At 32.8% G+C, this 17,904-nt stretch overlaps 1 protein-coding gene and 1 non-coding gene across 2 annotated transcripts in view; both read left to right on the top strand.

The window, feature by feature from the left end:
* Positions 1-17,904, top strand: part of LOC148305579 (uncharacterized) — a 221,489-nt gene that overhangs the window by 162,427 nt on the left and 41,158 nt on the right. The gene's annotated exons all lie outside the window — the stretch shown is intronic.
* On the top strand, positions 6,136-6,256 carry LOC148305580 (U4atac minor spliceosomal RNA). The gene has a single exon (XR_015838141.1). It is a non-coding gene; the product is annotated as a U4atac minor spliceosomal RNA (small nuclear RNA).

The following is a 17,904-nucleotide window of genomic DNA, read 5'->3' as shown; positions in this document are numbered from 1 at the left end:
CAAAATATTTAAGCAATTATTAAATGAATTTCTAATTTAACGGATTAATTTAATTTATATACCATTAATACGTCATAATCCGTAATATATGTTTCACAAACCCATGCGGTAAACGGTTTAGCTATTTACATGCTCTCTTTGTTTCGGACGATTATTACGATACGTATTCAAAATTAGCTAATTCAAATATAAAAATAAAACACAACGCTTTTGAGTTTATTAATGTAAACACAACTAGTTTCGAGAACTACATGTGTTCTCATCAACAGGTGAAAATACAAAGCTGTTTCACTTATTGATTACAAAATCTGTAGTTCTCGAAACAAGTCGTGTTTATATTAGGAAACTCAAAAGTTTTCTAATATAAACATAAAAGTGTTATATATTTTAATCGTTATGTTATTTCACAAAGTTAATACCTACCTAATCAATAAATTGGAAATTCAATACTTTTTTTTAGATGGGAATTGCATTTATTATTAACCTTGCTTATTATATACAAGGTTTATAGATCATTTAGTGGATTTTCGTTTCTTCTAGCTAATTAAATGTGTTTTTATTTGAATCTGTGTTGGGAACAGGAGGGATAATCTAGTGGGAAATTCAATACTGCTCGCAGATAAGGCGCTAGTTAAAAAAATTAAATTATATAAAATATAAATATTATATTTGTGCTACCAACACATAGCGCATAGGGTACTGTAATGACAGGCTTGAGCGAAAGAACTCGGTGCGAAGGATATTACTGCCATATACATAGAAAAAGATATGGATGAGGAAGAGTTGGAAGGAAATGTATAATCGGAGCTATTTATAGGACACTCGAGGCTTGCATACTAGCTTCGTACTGGCTTGGCTATCTTTGAGTCCTAAACCTAAAAAACCATAGAGAAAATTCTAGGGCCTTACTATTTTATTTTCAAAAATTTAATGGGTTGATTATGAATTTCCATCCAAACGGATGTCTTTAGGATGAGGTTAGGTTGTCAGAGGAAGACCGAGAAAAACATGGCACGATCAGGTAAGCCAAATACTTGAAAGTGGTCAGGTTAGGAGGCGTAATAATCGGCGGGTATGTATGAAGAGATGCATGAACGTGGAAGAGGCGAAGACTGTTAGCAAAGACAGAGTGGTGTGGCGTTCTATTCTCTCTGCCTACCCCTGCGGGGGAGCGGTATGATGGTTAGTTAGTTAGTTAGTCGGATGTCTTTTCTGGATTATGTAGTGTGAATTATTTGCATCAAAATAGAACCTGAAAGGAGGATTTGTTTGTTTATTAAAATTTTAGACTTAGATGATCAAAGCCAGTTCAGGGTACTTTATGATTATGAAATACATTATACATACATATAGCTTCACCCGTCAACGAGTTACAAACAACTACGTACATAATATATGTACATTATATCGAACGAGGCTAAGTCGAGAGCTGTGAATACAATTTCTAGAGGTTAGTTTCATAACTCAGGTAGTTGAGGGTTTGTGGTCCTAGTTCCTACCCCTCTCCGCTCGCTACTTTAAAAAAGCAGGTGGACTTCGGAATTTTATTTGCTTCTGAACCAGAGGAAATATTTACATTTAATTTTATCGGGCAGTATAAAAGATTCCGTCGATCCCTTTTATGATGTAAAAATATCAAGTTGGATCAACCCTGAATCGCTAAAAACGCCAACATTGACGAGATTGCCCTCGCAAAGTAGGTACTATCACTAAAATTGGTGTATTATAAAAAGGAATGCAAAAGAGTTCTCGTATGAATAGAGCTTTGTGATTGATCATCTTTGACGCGATCTTACATAATATTTTCTCGGTTTTATTTTTGAAATGCAATATCTTTATATTTTACATTTTCTATATTGACCAAAGCACAAAGTGTCTTTCTTTGAATATTGAAATTAAACCGTGAGAACTTGAAAGCGGGTCAAACTCAATGGAATAATAGAACCGCGGTTCAACGTCCATCTTGCCTCTTGACTTGTTTCCCAATACCAACGGTATTCGTGAATACAATTTTTTTTTTTTAATTTTACTCATATCGACAAATTGCTGAAAATATCCCGTACAAACCATTTTAATTAAAACTGAGATTGTTAATTGGTAAAAATTGCTATGCCGTTCGATAATTTTTCGCATAATTTTGTATTGTATATGAATACTATATGAAAACAATGCTTGAAAGTACATATCTACATTCTACAATATACGCATATTTAATCATTCAAAATAAGAATTACAGTTGCTTTTTCTAACAACTTTTCAAAATGATTGTTGGTCAGACAACTTTCAAAATAATTTTATATTATATATTATATTTTAAGTGTGTCCAAATGTTTTTTCACGGGTTTTTTCCACTTAGGAGTTAATTTTAAATTTTTGACATCTCAACATAGATGAAGAAGAATATCCCTGTAAATACCGAGAATAAGTCTGGGTTTTTACAGGGCTTTTAACTCCATAAGCCCTGTTAATACCTTCCATACCCTTCCATATTCTTCTTCATCTATGTTTAAAAAAATTGTTGAGAATACTGAGAATACTATACCTACTTAAAATGTTTAATGCTAGTGATATTGGATTATATTCAATATTTTTGTTCAATTTGTATGTTGAAAATATTAATATAAAATAAAATACACCAAACTTATTTGAATTCGAAATAAGGACATCAAACGATTTTAAATGCGACCTGTTTTGTGATTAAGTGATTTTTTTTAAATTCTAGATGATACTTCCGAAATAATTTCAAAGGTATTTTTATCGTTGCAATTTTCTACAGCGAAAGAGTCATATGTTTTAAGTGGGATCATAACGTGGTAAAGTCATTTTTTACCATTCACTTTTTATTGACGAATGATATTATGTAATATAAAAATACAAAAAAAATAGTGTTGATTAATTTAGATTATCGTGAATCAAGCATACTGAAACATGAAAAAACTTTGATTATACAAATGATTTCCATATTTGAATGCTACTGAAATTTGTTCCACTGTAATTTATTTTTAGTATTCTTATTTCACAAATATGTATTTTAAAAAAAATAATTTCATTACACGAAAAGTACGTTATATTATTAAAATTGAATGTTTTGCCTTTATTAGATGCAATCATATTTAAAAATAAACAAATTATTCTTAGCATTAGAAAAATAATGCATTTTATGATTCGTTATACGTAAATAAAAGTTAACCTAAAAAAAGTCATTATTTCTGCACCCGGGTGTACTTACACAATATAATATCACGTAAAATCTAATACAATTGCATTATTTAAAAGTTACAAGGTTTTTTTCTTCTTTTTATGCTTCAAGTACCTCTGCTTTAGAAATAATACCTTCGAAGACTAAAGGAAGAAACCTTTTATCGCAGTATTGAATAGGACCTTAAAATATATATCAGCCCATAACAATGTCCCAAAAGGAATAAGAATGATGTCCCGTCTAAACGTCGCAATGAATTATGGACGTTAGAGGGTCAAAACTGTTGACCCTTTGTGCGTCTTCACGAGCGACCAGATTCAGGGAGATTCGTATAAATGAAATATTAGTTTATTTATTTATTCACAAAATGTCAAAACATTCATTAGTGTACTTACTTTACTAAAGAGTAAACGTTGAACCAATTTTTTTAATAAGCGGATATTTGCTAAATAAAAAGGCAAATATCCTTTACAATATGGCGACACTATTTCGAATGATAATTATTCGTTTTGTTCCACGAAATTTGACTTCTAGGAAAAATTGCAATATTCCATAAATATCATATGGTACCGATATCTGTTTTTTTGTTGGTTAGTTCAAGATAAGTCAGTTCATATTATCTATTAAAATTGGTTAAAAATCGTTCATTGTAGTCATACTGGAGAAAGTGACAAGGTGCATTTTTTTTACAAAAACGTGATTATTGACTTTGGTATCTAACTAGCTTAATATTGCCCTGAAAAAATCCCAAAGCGATTTTAAACTTGGAAGTATAATATATTGACTTGTTAAAAATGACTAACTGCATTGATGTATATTCTCTTGCCTAGCAAAAGTGACTTAAATGGCCCTCCTGAACATTTTACGTTTTGTTAGTTGGTCACTTTCTCCTGTACGACTACGATATATCGTAAAAAACCTTTTAACCCATAATTGTTATTGTTATTTGTGTTTATATAATTTAATTGTTATATTATTCATAGATTATTTATTTCTGTTTTTGATTCTTGACCAATATATTTTTTTTACGTAAGTAAATGACATCTGAAGTCATTTGAAGGATGCCCTTGGTGAGGGGTTAGTTTTGCATTGTAGTAAAAACTAATCGTTTTTACAGAATATTTTAGAACGTGGACGTTGTATCAAAGAACCGCTCATTAGCAATACTCGAGATAAAGAAGATTATTGTTGAATATTTTGACGACGCACGTGTTTAAAGCATTACACCAATCGGCCATGAAATAAATTGAACAAAACGTCATGTTAAATCATGTACGTTTGTCTTATATCAAGGGTGGCAAACCCGCGGCCCGCGGAGCATTTCACATATTTTTTCTTTAGGTGTACATAAAACCACCAAAAGAACATTTCACCGTGCATAGTTCGTATCATATCCCAAATATGGAAGTATTTCACTATCGTGACAATTTCAAGACCCATATAATGGCGTCAAGTAGTAAAGACGTTGGACCAAAGATGAGAAGAGTAACAGAAGAACTGAGAAATTTCCTGATTATTTTTTGTGTTGCCTAACTCCAATTTAATAAATTTTTTAACTCTCATTTTCGTTGTATCTTTAAAAAATTCATATATATATATATATATATATATATATATATATATATATATATATATATATATATATATATATATATATATATATATATATATATATATATATATATATATATATATATATATATATATATATATATATATATATATATATATATATATATACATACACACACATATACACGTGTGTGTATATATATGTTTGCTTTCAATAATAGAAGAAATTTGCTTTTACGGCCCGGTGTAAAATGTCATTTTTGAAATCTGGCCGGACTGCTGAAAAGGTTGGCCACCCATGTCTTATATAATTCTATTGATGGCTGGTTGAATGGCTTCTATGAGGTCCCGATTGTGCGAAACACAATGATACTTTACCTGGAGCAACGTAAACTCAAAAGACACGGGATCAAAAGGCTGGGAAGACATAGAAAATATTTTTTATAGGTCAGAATTCATTGTGTTCTTGGTAGGTACCTACTTACCGCCTACAAAAATCTTCGGTAACTTCTCATAGAACAGAATACGTACGTACATACAGTGGAACCTCTCATAACGTGTAATTCGCTCAAAATGTTGCTCTCTTAACGAGCGACACTTCGTATAACGAGTTACTGATAAAAGGCAAGTCCCTTTTCACGACATTCACTTGGTCAGTCAAAACAAAAAATGATTCGCGTTATGAGAGTTTTCACTGTACTTTTATGGATGTATTTGAAAATTTAGTTTGACTATTAACATCATCGAAATGTACCGCCTAATATCGGATATAGTATATATGTATATACACTTTTTTTTCTTCGATAACTAATATAGGTGAAGAATCGAAAAAAATTAACCTTCGTAATATTATTAATTTATTTTATTTATAAACTTCATTACAGAAAAGAAATATGTACATTGGGGGGGCTAATTAATAGCGAAATTTTATTTTGAGTCTGTCAGGAATCGATCCCTGGGCTAAAGGGCGTTTGTGCACTACACGGAATTTTACCGTCCGGCACTTCAGTTAGCGTGATAAAACGATGATTGGCTTGGATTGGCTTGTGCTTTTGTCCATCTTTCTTCGGATCGGTGCTGTAAATTCGATCACGCTAAGCTTTTATTTTTCAAAACCGGACTGCCGGACGGTAAAATTCCGTGCAGTGCACAAGCGCTCAAAGTGTAAAATATAGACCATTACTCAGTTTAAAAGGCAAGCTCCAAGCGTAAAAGCATTCAGATACTGGCTTATCTAAATGCTTCGGTTGATATATGAAAAACGTGTTTTCTTCTTTTGGCCGCTAGATGGCGCTACACGCGTTCGCATTGCGCTTACGAAACGTCTCGTACCAGCTATATATACCGATTCGCTGGCGCGATCGGCCTTCCTTGTCTTGGGGAGCATAGTGATCAAGGATCGTATTGTGAGGTCACTGATGCTGGCACCAAAATTATAAACCCGCGCCCGTCCCCTTTGTAGGGACGAGTGCAATTTTTGAAGCCCCTATACTTTTAATGGGGCACTAAGAAGGTAGAACGTATAAAAAAAGAGTAAACGTTTCCTTTATATTTTATTATGCGAGTGTTTTTGCCTAGAATTTTCACTAATGAATTACATGAAATTATAGTAACTTTAAACATAGAGTATATCCACTCTTAAGTAGGTTATGAAACTTATAAAGTTGAAGCCTGAGTAGGGACATGATAAACGGTGTTGCATAAGCCGTAGCTAGATTTCAGAGTCACTTGTACGTTAGGTAATTAAAAAAATGTATTTTTTTATGTTATTGTTATCTCAACATTGATGAAGCAACTTATTTAAGTGATATTATTAACGTCTACTATCTGTCATTGGCTGATTTAAGTGTTCACCATATCTATATAACTCTAAGGGTGGTGACTGACTATAACTAGGCGAAACAATTGTCACAATATTAATTTTTATGTGTTATTTTTTTTAATAAAATACCACTTAGACTCAAAAAATCTGTATTTGATTTAAAAATTAAACACAAAATATTGTATAGCATAATATTTTTTCTTCATATCTTTTGACCTACCACTTCATTTATAAAAACATGCTACGTGAATACAAAAAATAGGTAACATGATCGTTCTTACAAAGATTAATGCGTTTTGTAGGTACATATTTTGAATACCACGGAGGTTTTAAATATGTAAGTACTCTTTTGTTAACATGACATGGTATTCAAAAACATTTCCCATACATAGATAGGTAACTGAGTATCACGCGACATATAAAACTCCATGTATTATATGCACACAAATTATATTAAAACATCATAATATTATGTACATAGTACTTTTATAGAACTTGTATGAGTAGATACTCAAAGTTTCGATAGTAAAATGTATTAAATTTTTAATTTTTGCTATTGTTCTTTACGTTTTGGAAAGAAAAAAAAGTTTTACATATTGAATGTATTTTAGTTTTTATGAAAACGAGTCTCGGTTATACATATGAATAATTCATTAATTAATAAATAAGTATATTATTAGATTAAAACCAATATTTTTAGCTTTTCCACTTTTTTTATTTGACCAGCGACCGGGTTTCGTCATTACCGACATCATCAGTCTGATGATGTCGGTAACGACGAAACCCGGTCGCTGGTCAAATAAAAAAAGTGGAAAAGCTAAAAATATTGGTTTTAATCTAATAATATATTTAAAATGCAATTCCATCACGAAGTGTCAGTGGATAATATAAATCTATTAATAAATAAGTCTTTAATAAATTATTATTTTTTGACATCTCATCAAAGTTGAAGAAGAATACGGAAGTCTGGGTATTTACAGGGTTTACGGCCTGTCATAGGTTGGTTTAAGTGATCACTTTATACGCGTGTTTACGTGTATACGTTAGCACGCGTATAAAGTCCGCGTCCTAACCTGGCCACTTTTAAGTATTTGGCGTACCTGATCGTGCCAAGTTTTTCTCGGTCTTTCTCTGCTCCTTTTTCCACCAACATTCGCCTCATAAATTTGTTCTATCGATGAGTGTTTATTCTATTACTCATTCGTTTATGTTATTCACGAACGAGTGAGGAAAGCCTCACTCATTCGTTCCACATGTCAAAACCATCTCAACACACCTTTCTTAATTTTATCGATAATGCTTATCTCAGCTTTGCATTTCCTCATTATTTCATATATCGCTCACTCCTTTCAACAACGTCATAGATCAAAAATCGTCAATTTTCAGTTGTGCATGTTTTCAGAATGCCCAGAAAATGTACTATATCCCAGCACGGATATTTTTTTGACTTAATATTTACTGGCTAAAGTGTTGTTTTAGCATTTTGAAGAAAAGGTATTGATGAGAAAAAACATTTAGGTTTTACCTAAAAAGATCTGTTGCACAGCAAAAAGTTCAATAAGTGGCTCGATATTTATTTTTAATACGTTTTATTATATTTTTAAACTTTAGAAACGATCTCCTGAAAATCTAGTTTTTGATATATGACGTTGTTGAAAGGAGTGAGCGATATAAGGTACTCGTATAATCATAAGAATATAAAAACTGAACACGATAAGTTTTGCTTTGATGTGAGCGATAACGCTGACGTAAAAATAACACCATCCGCTCTGCTGCGTAGTCTATTGTATTTCTGTAATATTTGTGCATATGAATCATTGCCAATGCTAACACGAATGTTGTTTTGTAATTAGTACACTTCATATGAACAAAAAGTAGATTAACGTAGGCAGGGGCGAACTAACCAAAGCATTCCACACAAAAAAAAATATCGATATATCCCACCAAAGGCTAATTAATTAGATAATACAAGTATATTTCATACAATTCACCTACATTTAGAAAACTTAGAATGAAGAAAAATCAATTGCAATTAAATTAGCTTGATTGTCAAAGAAGAAATTTATTATATGACTAATATAAATATAATACTTGCGATATCAGAACGGCTGTCCAAACTTAAAACACAGTAAGGGACATTTTCTTGAAAAACGTTCTCTTGCATTTTTGAATAAGTAGAATCTACTTAGTCCACAAATACAAAAAACCTTTTTTTTAATGTCCCTTGTGTTTTAAGTTTGGACAGCCGAGTATTGTATCGTTACAAACTGTGCAGATTTATTTTACGTACGCCCTAAGCTTGATTTTTTTTTTGTTTGTAACTGATTTCACTTATTACTAATTAAATTACTAAATGAAACCTTTTCTAACTAACTAACTAACTAACCATCACGCCGCTTTTCCGCAGGGGTAGGCAGAGAGAATCGAACGCCACACCACTCTGTCTTTGCAAATATTCTTTGCCTCTTCTACATTCATGCATCTCCTCATACATACCCGACGATTATTACGACTCCTGACCCGGCCGCTTTCAAGTATTTGACATACCTGATTGTGCCAAGTTTTCCTCGGTCGTCCTCTGCTTCTTTTTCCAACTACATTCGCTCCATAAATTTGTTTAACCGTTCTTTCTTCACTCATACGCTCCACATGTCCAAACCATCTCAACACACCTTTCTTAATTTTATCGATAATGCTTATCTCAGCCTTACATTTTTTCCTTATTTCATCATTCGAACATCTATCAAACATCGTTTTGCCACACATTCGTCTAAGGGATCGCATTTCGACTGCATTCAGTCTTTTTCTTTTCTTGCTTTTATAATTATACTTATTTTAATTTTACCACTGTTTGGAACTTTAAAACGGTTCAAAAGAACCAAAATAATTAACAAAAAATGAAATTCTGTAAAATTAGTCTCACATCAATCGAAAAATTGTTTCAGACAATTTTTTACAAAGACTGCTTTGTAATAATATACAAAGGAACCCAGAGATTTTTTGAAGATAAAACAAAGTCAAATAAAATAATGTCAAAACAAGTATTTTGATATTTTTTTAAGGTAAACATATTTTTTACAACGTTACTGTCGTTCAAAGGTTTTGTAACACCCTTTGAGTTTATCAATTTACGTTGGAGAGAATACGCAAACCCTTTTAACGCCTAAAAATCTCATTAAAAGTAATATGTCGACCCAAAAAAAATCTTTTTCTCGATGAAAAGCACCATGCGATACGATGTTAACTACATGATTTTAGCAATATCAATGCCTAGGTATACAAACGTACTGACTGCTTTTTTTTCAATAGGCGAAAACAAAGAAAAGTTGTCGAGTTTATTATTCAACGATTAAGTATATGACTTATTTAAGTCATAAACATCGAAAATAAATAAATAATAGTAATTTTATAATTATAATATTGGTCTTTTTTACCAATTTGTAACATAATACATATAATCATCATCTCTACAATAAATACAATCGTTTATGCCCTTACGCATTGGTGTAACATAATTTATTCATTTTTTCCCAATAAATACAAAATATGCAACTATTTCGGCGGAATTTTAAAAAGATATGAGTACGAGTACCTACCTAAGAGTGATACGATTATTATTCTGATGCGTAGTTATGTGTTATAATCTAGTTGTAAAAAAATATTAATCTTATAGTAGGACAAGTATCGAGTGCAAAAGTTTTTATGAAAAATGTTGTTTTACAACACCGAAACATGTCTACACAGGCTCTAAGTACATACTTATCTATATTGAAACTAGCGTGGGTGTGTTTTATTTACATTGCGTATAAATTAGATTAACATTAATTTCTCAATCAAACATTCATTGATTTATTCCGGTTCAAAATTTCCATATTCTTAATTTCCTTGTTCTGTTGTTGATTAGCTCGATCTTGCTAATTTTTGTCCGGTCGGACCGCTTTTTCGCCGACTTGACCTACCCACAATCCAGTTTGACAAGTTCGGCGCGCATTGAACTTCTACATGTGAAGTTGGAAACGAGTTAGTAGAGCAAAGCGGAAAGGTTTGTCATGGATCTCGAACATTCCTCCAGCTCGTTACACGCTACGCACCCCTGCCGAGACGAATCGTCGATCGTCGACAAGTGAGAGTCGGCATCCTTTGAGGATACCCGAGAGTTCCCAAGCTAGCGAGGGGTTTGGACATTCCGAAGACTTTAGACATGAAAGGTGGGGAATTTACCTTGGTTCATTCCCACATTATCACCAGTTCCTTCCGCATAAACTCCGACCTTTAACCCGATTACTATTAACTCCTCTTTACTTTCAATTAAACCACTTTACTTTTATATTATTTTTTGACATCTCATCAAAGATGAAGAAGAATATGGAAGTCTGGGCATTTACGGAGCTGACGACCGTCATAGGCTGGTTTAAGTGATCACTTTACACACGTGTAACATTCACCAATTCTACCCATTATTGACAACCACACAACTCAAATTCTTGGAAGTTCTATATATATGAACCAATTTAGAAATCTTGTTTTTTAATCACTTTACTTTCAATTAAAATAAAATTCCAGCTGTTTCACTGTCTACCATTCTAGAAATGATTTGTGTACGAAATGTATTAGGATTTTTATTTATATCAGAACATAAATACAGAAGTTGTTTACAAAGGAATATAATTGTCTGTGCAATCACGGGATGTCCTGTCATTTCCTGGTTTAAGTGATTTATACATAATAAATGAATTCAATGCTCCATTCTAAATTATACATGTTTCTTGGTGCAAAAATTGTGAGGGTTCTCTCACCCTCTTTCTTCAGTAACCACCCTCGCGAATATACCAATAGTAGTTATTCTTAAGAATAAACGTCTAAGATGGTCTAAGGTGTTTTACTATGACCCACACTGCTCCACCAGACTCGGTTTTTAACGATAGCTAGTTTCTCTATGGCCTCACTCGTTTTTTTTTGCGGATTTCCACTTTTTATTATAAAGCTATAAGTCATCAACATTGATTTATCCGAAATAGAGTTGTCATCGCCATGCAAATAATTAAAAACCTGTCGAGTGTAATCGGTTTAATCTTTAATCAATTCGATGGTAAAGTCCTGTACGTGTACACCGTGCAATATCTACGTGTGTGATATAGTATGGTTCAGTAGGTGCAGAGGAGCCGCAAGTCAGTCATCACGTGTTTACAGTATTCACTACCCACTGCATGACGTACGGGTTTATAGGACGATGGCGATGGTATCGTGGATTCTGAGTATGGAGATAGCAGTAAAGGCGTCGTATTCTTATTAATTTGCTTAATATAAATTCAGATAAAATAAAAGAAAAACATATGTTATTTCAAAGCGTATAAATAGTATATTAATTCCAAAGTCCTTAACAAGTGTCGTGGTTTAGTTGTATAGACGCTGGACTGCGAAACAGGCGTCGTCGATTCGATTCCGGAAATATTTACGTTGGGAATCGAACCCGAAAAATTCGTTTGGATGTTTGTGATACATTTTTCATATCTAATGTCCAAATCCTTACTATCTTATCTGCAGAAAACTTGTATAACCTCTGCGAGGCTTGTGGTTGATTCTGGCTAAGCGAATTATTTATTACCCTAAAAATTACATCACAAAACGACAAATTTAAAATTTTCTTGAGAAAAAATATATTAAGTGATTATTTCTATCATTATTATTAATCTATTATAATTGCAAGCAAAATTAATACAGCAATAGAATAATCATAGTTGTAATCATCTCAAGATAAAAACCAGATACAACTTAAATCCTTTCAATTTCTTTCTCATCTCTCTCAATGCTAAGTGTCACGGTCTTTTTGGAAGTTTGCGAGGCAGTTGCACGATTCGCCTCCATCCTACCAATCCTGGACTAAGGAAGCGTTAAAAGAGGATCCCGTTAATTCCTCTGTTTATTGTGAACTTTCCCTCAACTGTCCGTTTTACTACCAACTTCTGAAACATATACAAATTCAACCCATTATATTCGCAATAATTCATGAATAAAATACATAATGAATTCCTGTTTTATTTTTAGCTGTATGTTCCGACACGTGATGCTGGATCACTCACCAACGTTAAAGCCGTTAATTTTCAATGGGTATTATTCAACCTCTCCATACTCTGAGCCCAACCGGTTCTGCGAAATCAGGTATGGAGGATTCAATGCACTCGTATAACCAGTACAGTAATAGTCAGGTCTATTTGAATATCCACTTCCACAAGTCCAGAGATGTTTGTAAACATTGCCTTTTCCGCGTTATCGATTTCATTCCCATAAACAAAACTCTATTGCTGATGAATTCAATCCGTATGGATCCATTAATTCTCTTCAGTTTCATTATAAAATGCTCGAGCAACGTTTTCGAAATATGGTTGTTTGTTTTAAAAGGTTTTCATTAATGCGATCCCCAGTTCAGAATTTTATTCAAGGACACTTGGATAAGGATTTGAAATATTGGTTATCGTTTCACTGTGATTTTTGCCTTTATTCTTCAATATAATTTAGTATTCTAGAAAATTGGTAACATTTTGGAAGTTGGAAATAAGTTTAGAAATTAAACCCAAGGCTTAGGATCAGGCTATTAGGTTTTACAAAATTTACGTATCTAGTTTTTAGAACCACAATATTCCGATTTTCTGAGAAAAATCCAGACATGAAATAAATAAACTCTGTAGTTTTTTGTATATCAAAAGCATTGTTAACTTTGTGGTATGGAAATAAAATACTTTCCTAATTATTCATCATTCACATGTTTAATACCACTTAAAAACACACTCAAGAGTAGTGTTTTTAAGCGGTATTATACTAAGTGAACGGTGAATAATGAGCATAGTGTTAAATTCTGTAGTACTAACTAACTAACTAAGTAACAATCACGCCGCTTTCCCGCAGGGGTAGGCAGAGAGAATAGAACGCCACACTACTCTTTGCAAACATTCTTCGCCTCTTCCGCGTTCATGCATCTTTCAAGTAACCACTTTCAAGTATTTGGCATATCTGATCGAGCCATGTGTTTTCAGTCTTCCTCTGCTCCTTTGTCTAATTACATTCGCCTCATAAATTTGTTTTATCGTTCTTTCCTCACTCATTCGTTCTACATGTCCAAACCATCTCAAAACACCTTTCTTGATTTTATCGATAATGCTTATCTCAGCTTTGCATTCCTTCCTTATTTCACTATTCGAACATCTATCATACATCGTTTTGTCGCACATTCTTCTGAGAGATTGCATTTCGACTGCACTCAGTCTACTTTCATCCTTATTATGTCAACTCCTTGTTTCACTTCCATACATTATAAATATTAGAACAAGAATATTCCAAAATACACACGTCATCCCTTATATGATAAGCTTGACAGAGTTGCATTTTGCATTCTATAATTACGCAATAGATTTAGTTGCACGTGCAATTTGAGTTCTGGATTACTTTGACGCTTTCAGCGTTGACTACCGTATTTATTTTTTGGTATAATATATATATATATATATATATATATTTTAATATCTCATCAAAGATGAAGAAGAATATGGAAGTCTGGGCATTTACGGGGCTTACGACCGTCATAGGCTGGTATAAGTGATCACTTTACACACGTGTAACATTCACCAATTCTACCCATTATTGACAACCACACTACTCAAATTCTTGGAAGTTCTATATATATGAACCAATTTAGAAACCTTTTTCATGAATCACTAGAACTTCACTAGAGACATCTATTGGTGAGATGTAAAGAAGCTTTTTATTAAGCAGAAACTCTTATATTAGTATGTGAGATCATGAACAAGGTTTCTAAATTGGTTCATATATATAGAACTTCCAAGAATTTGAGTAGTGTGGTTGTCAATAATGGGTAGAATTGGTGAATGTTACACGTGTGTAAAGTGATCACTTAAACCAGCCTATGACGGTCGTAAGCCCCGTAAATGCCCAGACTTCCATATTCTTCTTCATCATTGGTGAGATATTAAAAAATAATATGAAAATAACTCCTGTAATTGGAGATAATCCAGATTTTGTGAACAAGTATTTGGACACACTCAAAATGTTGGTATAATATTCATTAGCGTCTCGCTTTCGGATGACGCCATAAAAAACTATCGTGAAAGTAAAAATGATAATGGGACACGATGCCCGAAAAACGAGGAAAGTAAGCTGTTGCCTGTCTCATGTTGTCTCTTGTGCTCGGTGTTAGTTTTAATTATCGTTTCACACCAACTCAAAACCGGTTAATAGAATGAGGCTTCTTTTCTACTGGCGCGTCTTGTTGCGACCTAAATTTATTAGGTTTTGGGACCTCCTTAAATGACGATGCTCGCTTGTAAAAAGTAGTCCAAAATATTTTAATGAATCTACTTTATCATGGTACTTCTCTTTTATTGGGTGGCGATAAATAATGCAATATTGGTTACTCTCTCTCTTGTATCGTTCAAATCAGTGCAGTATTATTATCTTGATTCTAAATCATACGAAGGCAACGTGACAGATCTCATATTTCAATATTATATTTAAAAATTCAAAGCATTGAAATGTGGTTGACAGACTAGTAACGCATGCGATTAATATTTTCTGTAGGTGAAAGTGTATGAAAAGTGTTATGGTTGTGGTTCATAGTGTTTGCACGCTGGAGTAGTGATTGCCTTTGCGAGGTAAGATATACTACAATAACTGAGGTTTTTAAAATTATATTTCTTCTTCTTCTAAGCCTTATCCGCACCCAATGGTGCATAGGGCACTGTATCGTATTGACGCAGTGTTATCTTGATCGTTACTTACATGAAGACAAGGTGATAACTCCTGCGCTTCAGGGAGCAGCCCAGGTAAATATTAAATAAATATTCGAGTGTAAATTCACTATTATTTATTTTCACCCCCCTGGGAATTGAACCCGGGACCTCCAGCACGATATCTTAACACGCTAATCATTACACCTAATAATGTTGTTGAATTGATCCGTCAAGGAAGGCTGACAAAACATGACATTCAAGTTCACCGAATAGATATATCATTAAACTTTTTTGCGATTTTCATCTTTTTCGACTTCTGTAACAAATTATCTTTTAACGATTAATTAAGCGTTATGAGGATGCAAAATGATTTTAATCGCTTTTTAAATGGACTTAAAGTTTATTTTAAACTTGTTAATTAGCATATATATTTAAACAAATTAGCTTGTTAGCCATTAGCAGTTTTTTTCTATTTTCCTCGACAAAATTAGCACTTCTTCTGAGTGGCCTTGCTGTCACGTAAAAATTCATCCGATATTTTTTCCAGACAAATAATTCTGTTGACCTTTAGGCCTTGAAAGTTTAATGTGAAGTTTCATAAACATTTTAAGTTAACCCACTTTTACCGGTTCGTCATCACGATGATCATCATTATCATTAGTCAATTCTTTCCGAAACTACTTTAGTGGTATACTACCATACATCACTCTCTCTCTTGAAATAAAAAAAAAAACTTCTTGAATATTTCTTGATGATACTTTGTGGCACATTTTATATGTATAACCTTAATAAAATAAAACAAAAACCTTGTTTTCAACCAATTTAATTTCTGGTAATCTTTTACAACCGGTTTCGATAAACATCTTGTCATCTTTAGGGATGGATATGTACGGGTTTGACAATCATCTTGTCATCTTCACGGATGGATAGGTGCGGTTTTGACAAGCACCTTATCATCATCAGGGATTGATATGTATGGTTTTGACAAGCAACTTGTCATCTAAAGGGATGGATATGTACGTATCCGTCCCTGAATTTGACATGTACACTAAAATAAAAGATTTTAAAAACAATGTTTGAGTTTTATTTTATAATGTTTAAAAAGTAAATAATTAATACTTAAATACAAATAATATTTAAAAAAATATATATATATTAATGTTTTCTTTATCGTCTTTCTTCTTTCTGAGTTATTGAAAGGTAAGGAGTTAAAAAAGTGCATAAAAATATTGTTTCAAAATATGTATATTCTAAAAAACAAAAAAAAATCCAGTACATATTCTTTGAAAAAAAAATCGAGTGTCAAGTGACGACCGGTTCACAGCGCAGCCTGACGCTTATTAAATTTTACTTTGGCGAGTAAGGCCTAAACTTAGTAATTTTTAAGAGACTAGTATAGCACAGATGCAGTTCGAAAGAACTTAGTGCGGCCATAAATAAGATGACAAAACGCCATTAAGATTAAGAGGTAATATCTGATAGAACGATACATTGTTATTCGTGTTAATTTCGACCTAGATTTTGACGAAATAACCCGTAAAAACATGCCGGTGTGGATCTAGCGAAACAATGTTTACGCAAAAGATCTCAATCTGATCAAATAGTACCAAAAGGCATTTAAATCTAGTAAAAAGTGTTACATCCTGTTCGTTCGGAGCACGGTTCTAACATTAGACCATGTTGTTAAAGCTTATCACCAATCCCATAATATTTTAAAGCCTGATAATGTCTCCCAGTTAAAATTTTACCTAGCAAAACTACATAGACCGAGGCGTCATAATAATAAGAATCCATTGTGCTAACTCGTCCATTAACGGAATTTGTCGTTTGTCATACACACCACAGAATCTCGTAATCATATTTTTTTGTAATCGCTTATTTTACCCTTAAATGTTTATTAATTTAATTTAAACGCGATAATAAAATACATTGACATCTCTACATAGATCTATTCTTATTCATCTATGTAAATATGTCCAATGTATTTTGTAAAATAATAGAATATGTTAGTACTTGCAAGTATTGAAGGTTATTACAAATATGCAGTCTATGGCAAGTATGACTATGCTGGTTTTACACTAGTAGGCGCCGTGGCGTAGTTGGGTAGACGTAAGTCTGCCAGTTGGAAAATAAATTCCTGAAAGACTTATTTTCAATTTGTCTAGGTGTTTTACCTTCCCTGTCCTTACTATCCTACTTGCAGACAAGCTTCTTAAAGTAAACGCTTTGCGGGTTATTCCTTTTAAAGAAAGTTTGTTTATACAGAATAACCTGTATATATAATACATTGCATATATACATGTGTCATGCGATTTAGGTGATCAATCGTGGGTAGAATGGTGAACGTTATACAAATGTATAAAGTGACCGCTTAAGCTAGCCAAATGCCAGGTCGTAAGCCCTGGGATGATTAGACTTTCATCTACTTTCAAATAAAATGAAAGATAGATGTTTCATGTTGAGTTCAGACACACTATAATATTGAAATATTATCCGTGGGGTAAATAATCCAGTGTATAATATAATTAATAATATTAATATTGTTTGTTTATTTAACTAATAGTTTCGGA

The sequence above is a fragment of the Brachycentrus maculatus genome, unplaced genomic scaffold, assembly GCF_059751285.1.
Source record: "Brachycentrus maculatus isolate JH-2025_06_01 unplaced genomic scaffold, ASM5975128v1 h1tg000269l, whole genome shotgun sequence".
In the NCBI taxonomy this organism is placed as follows: domain Eukaryota; kingdom Metazoa; phylum Arthropoda; class Insecta; order Trichoptera; family Brachycentridae; genus Brachycentrus; species Brachycentrus maculatus.
Note: the sequence above shows the minus strand (reverse complement) of the source record. Positions and strands in the feature narration are given on the sequence as shown.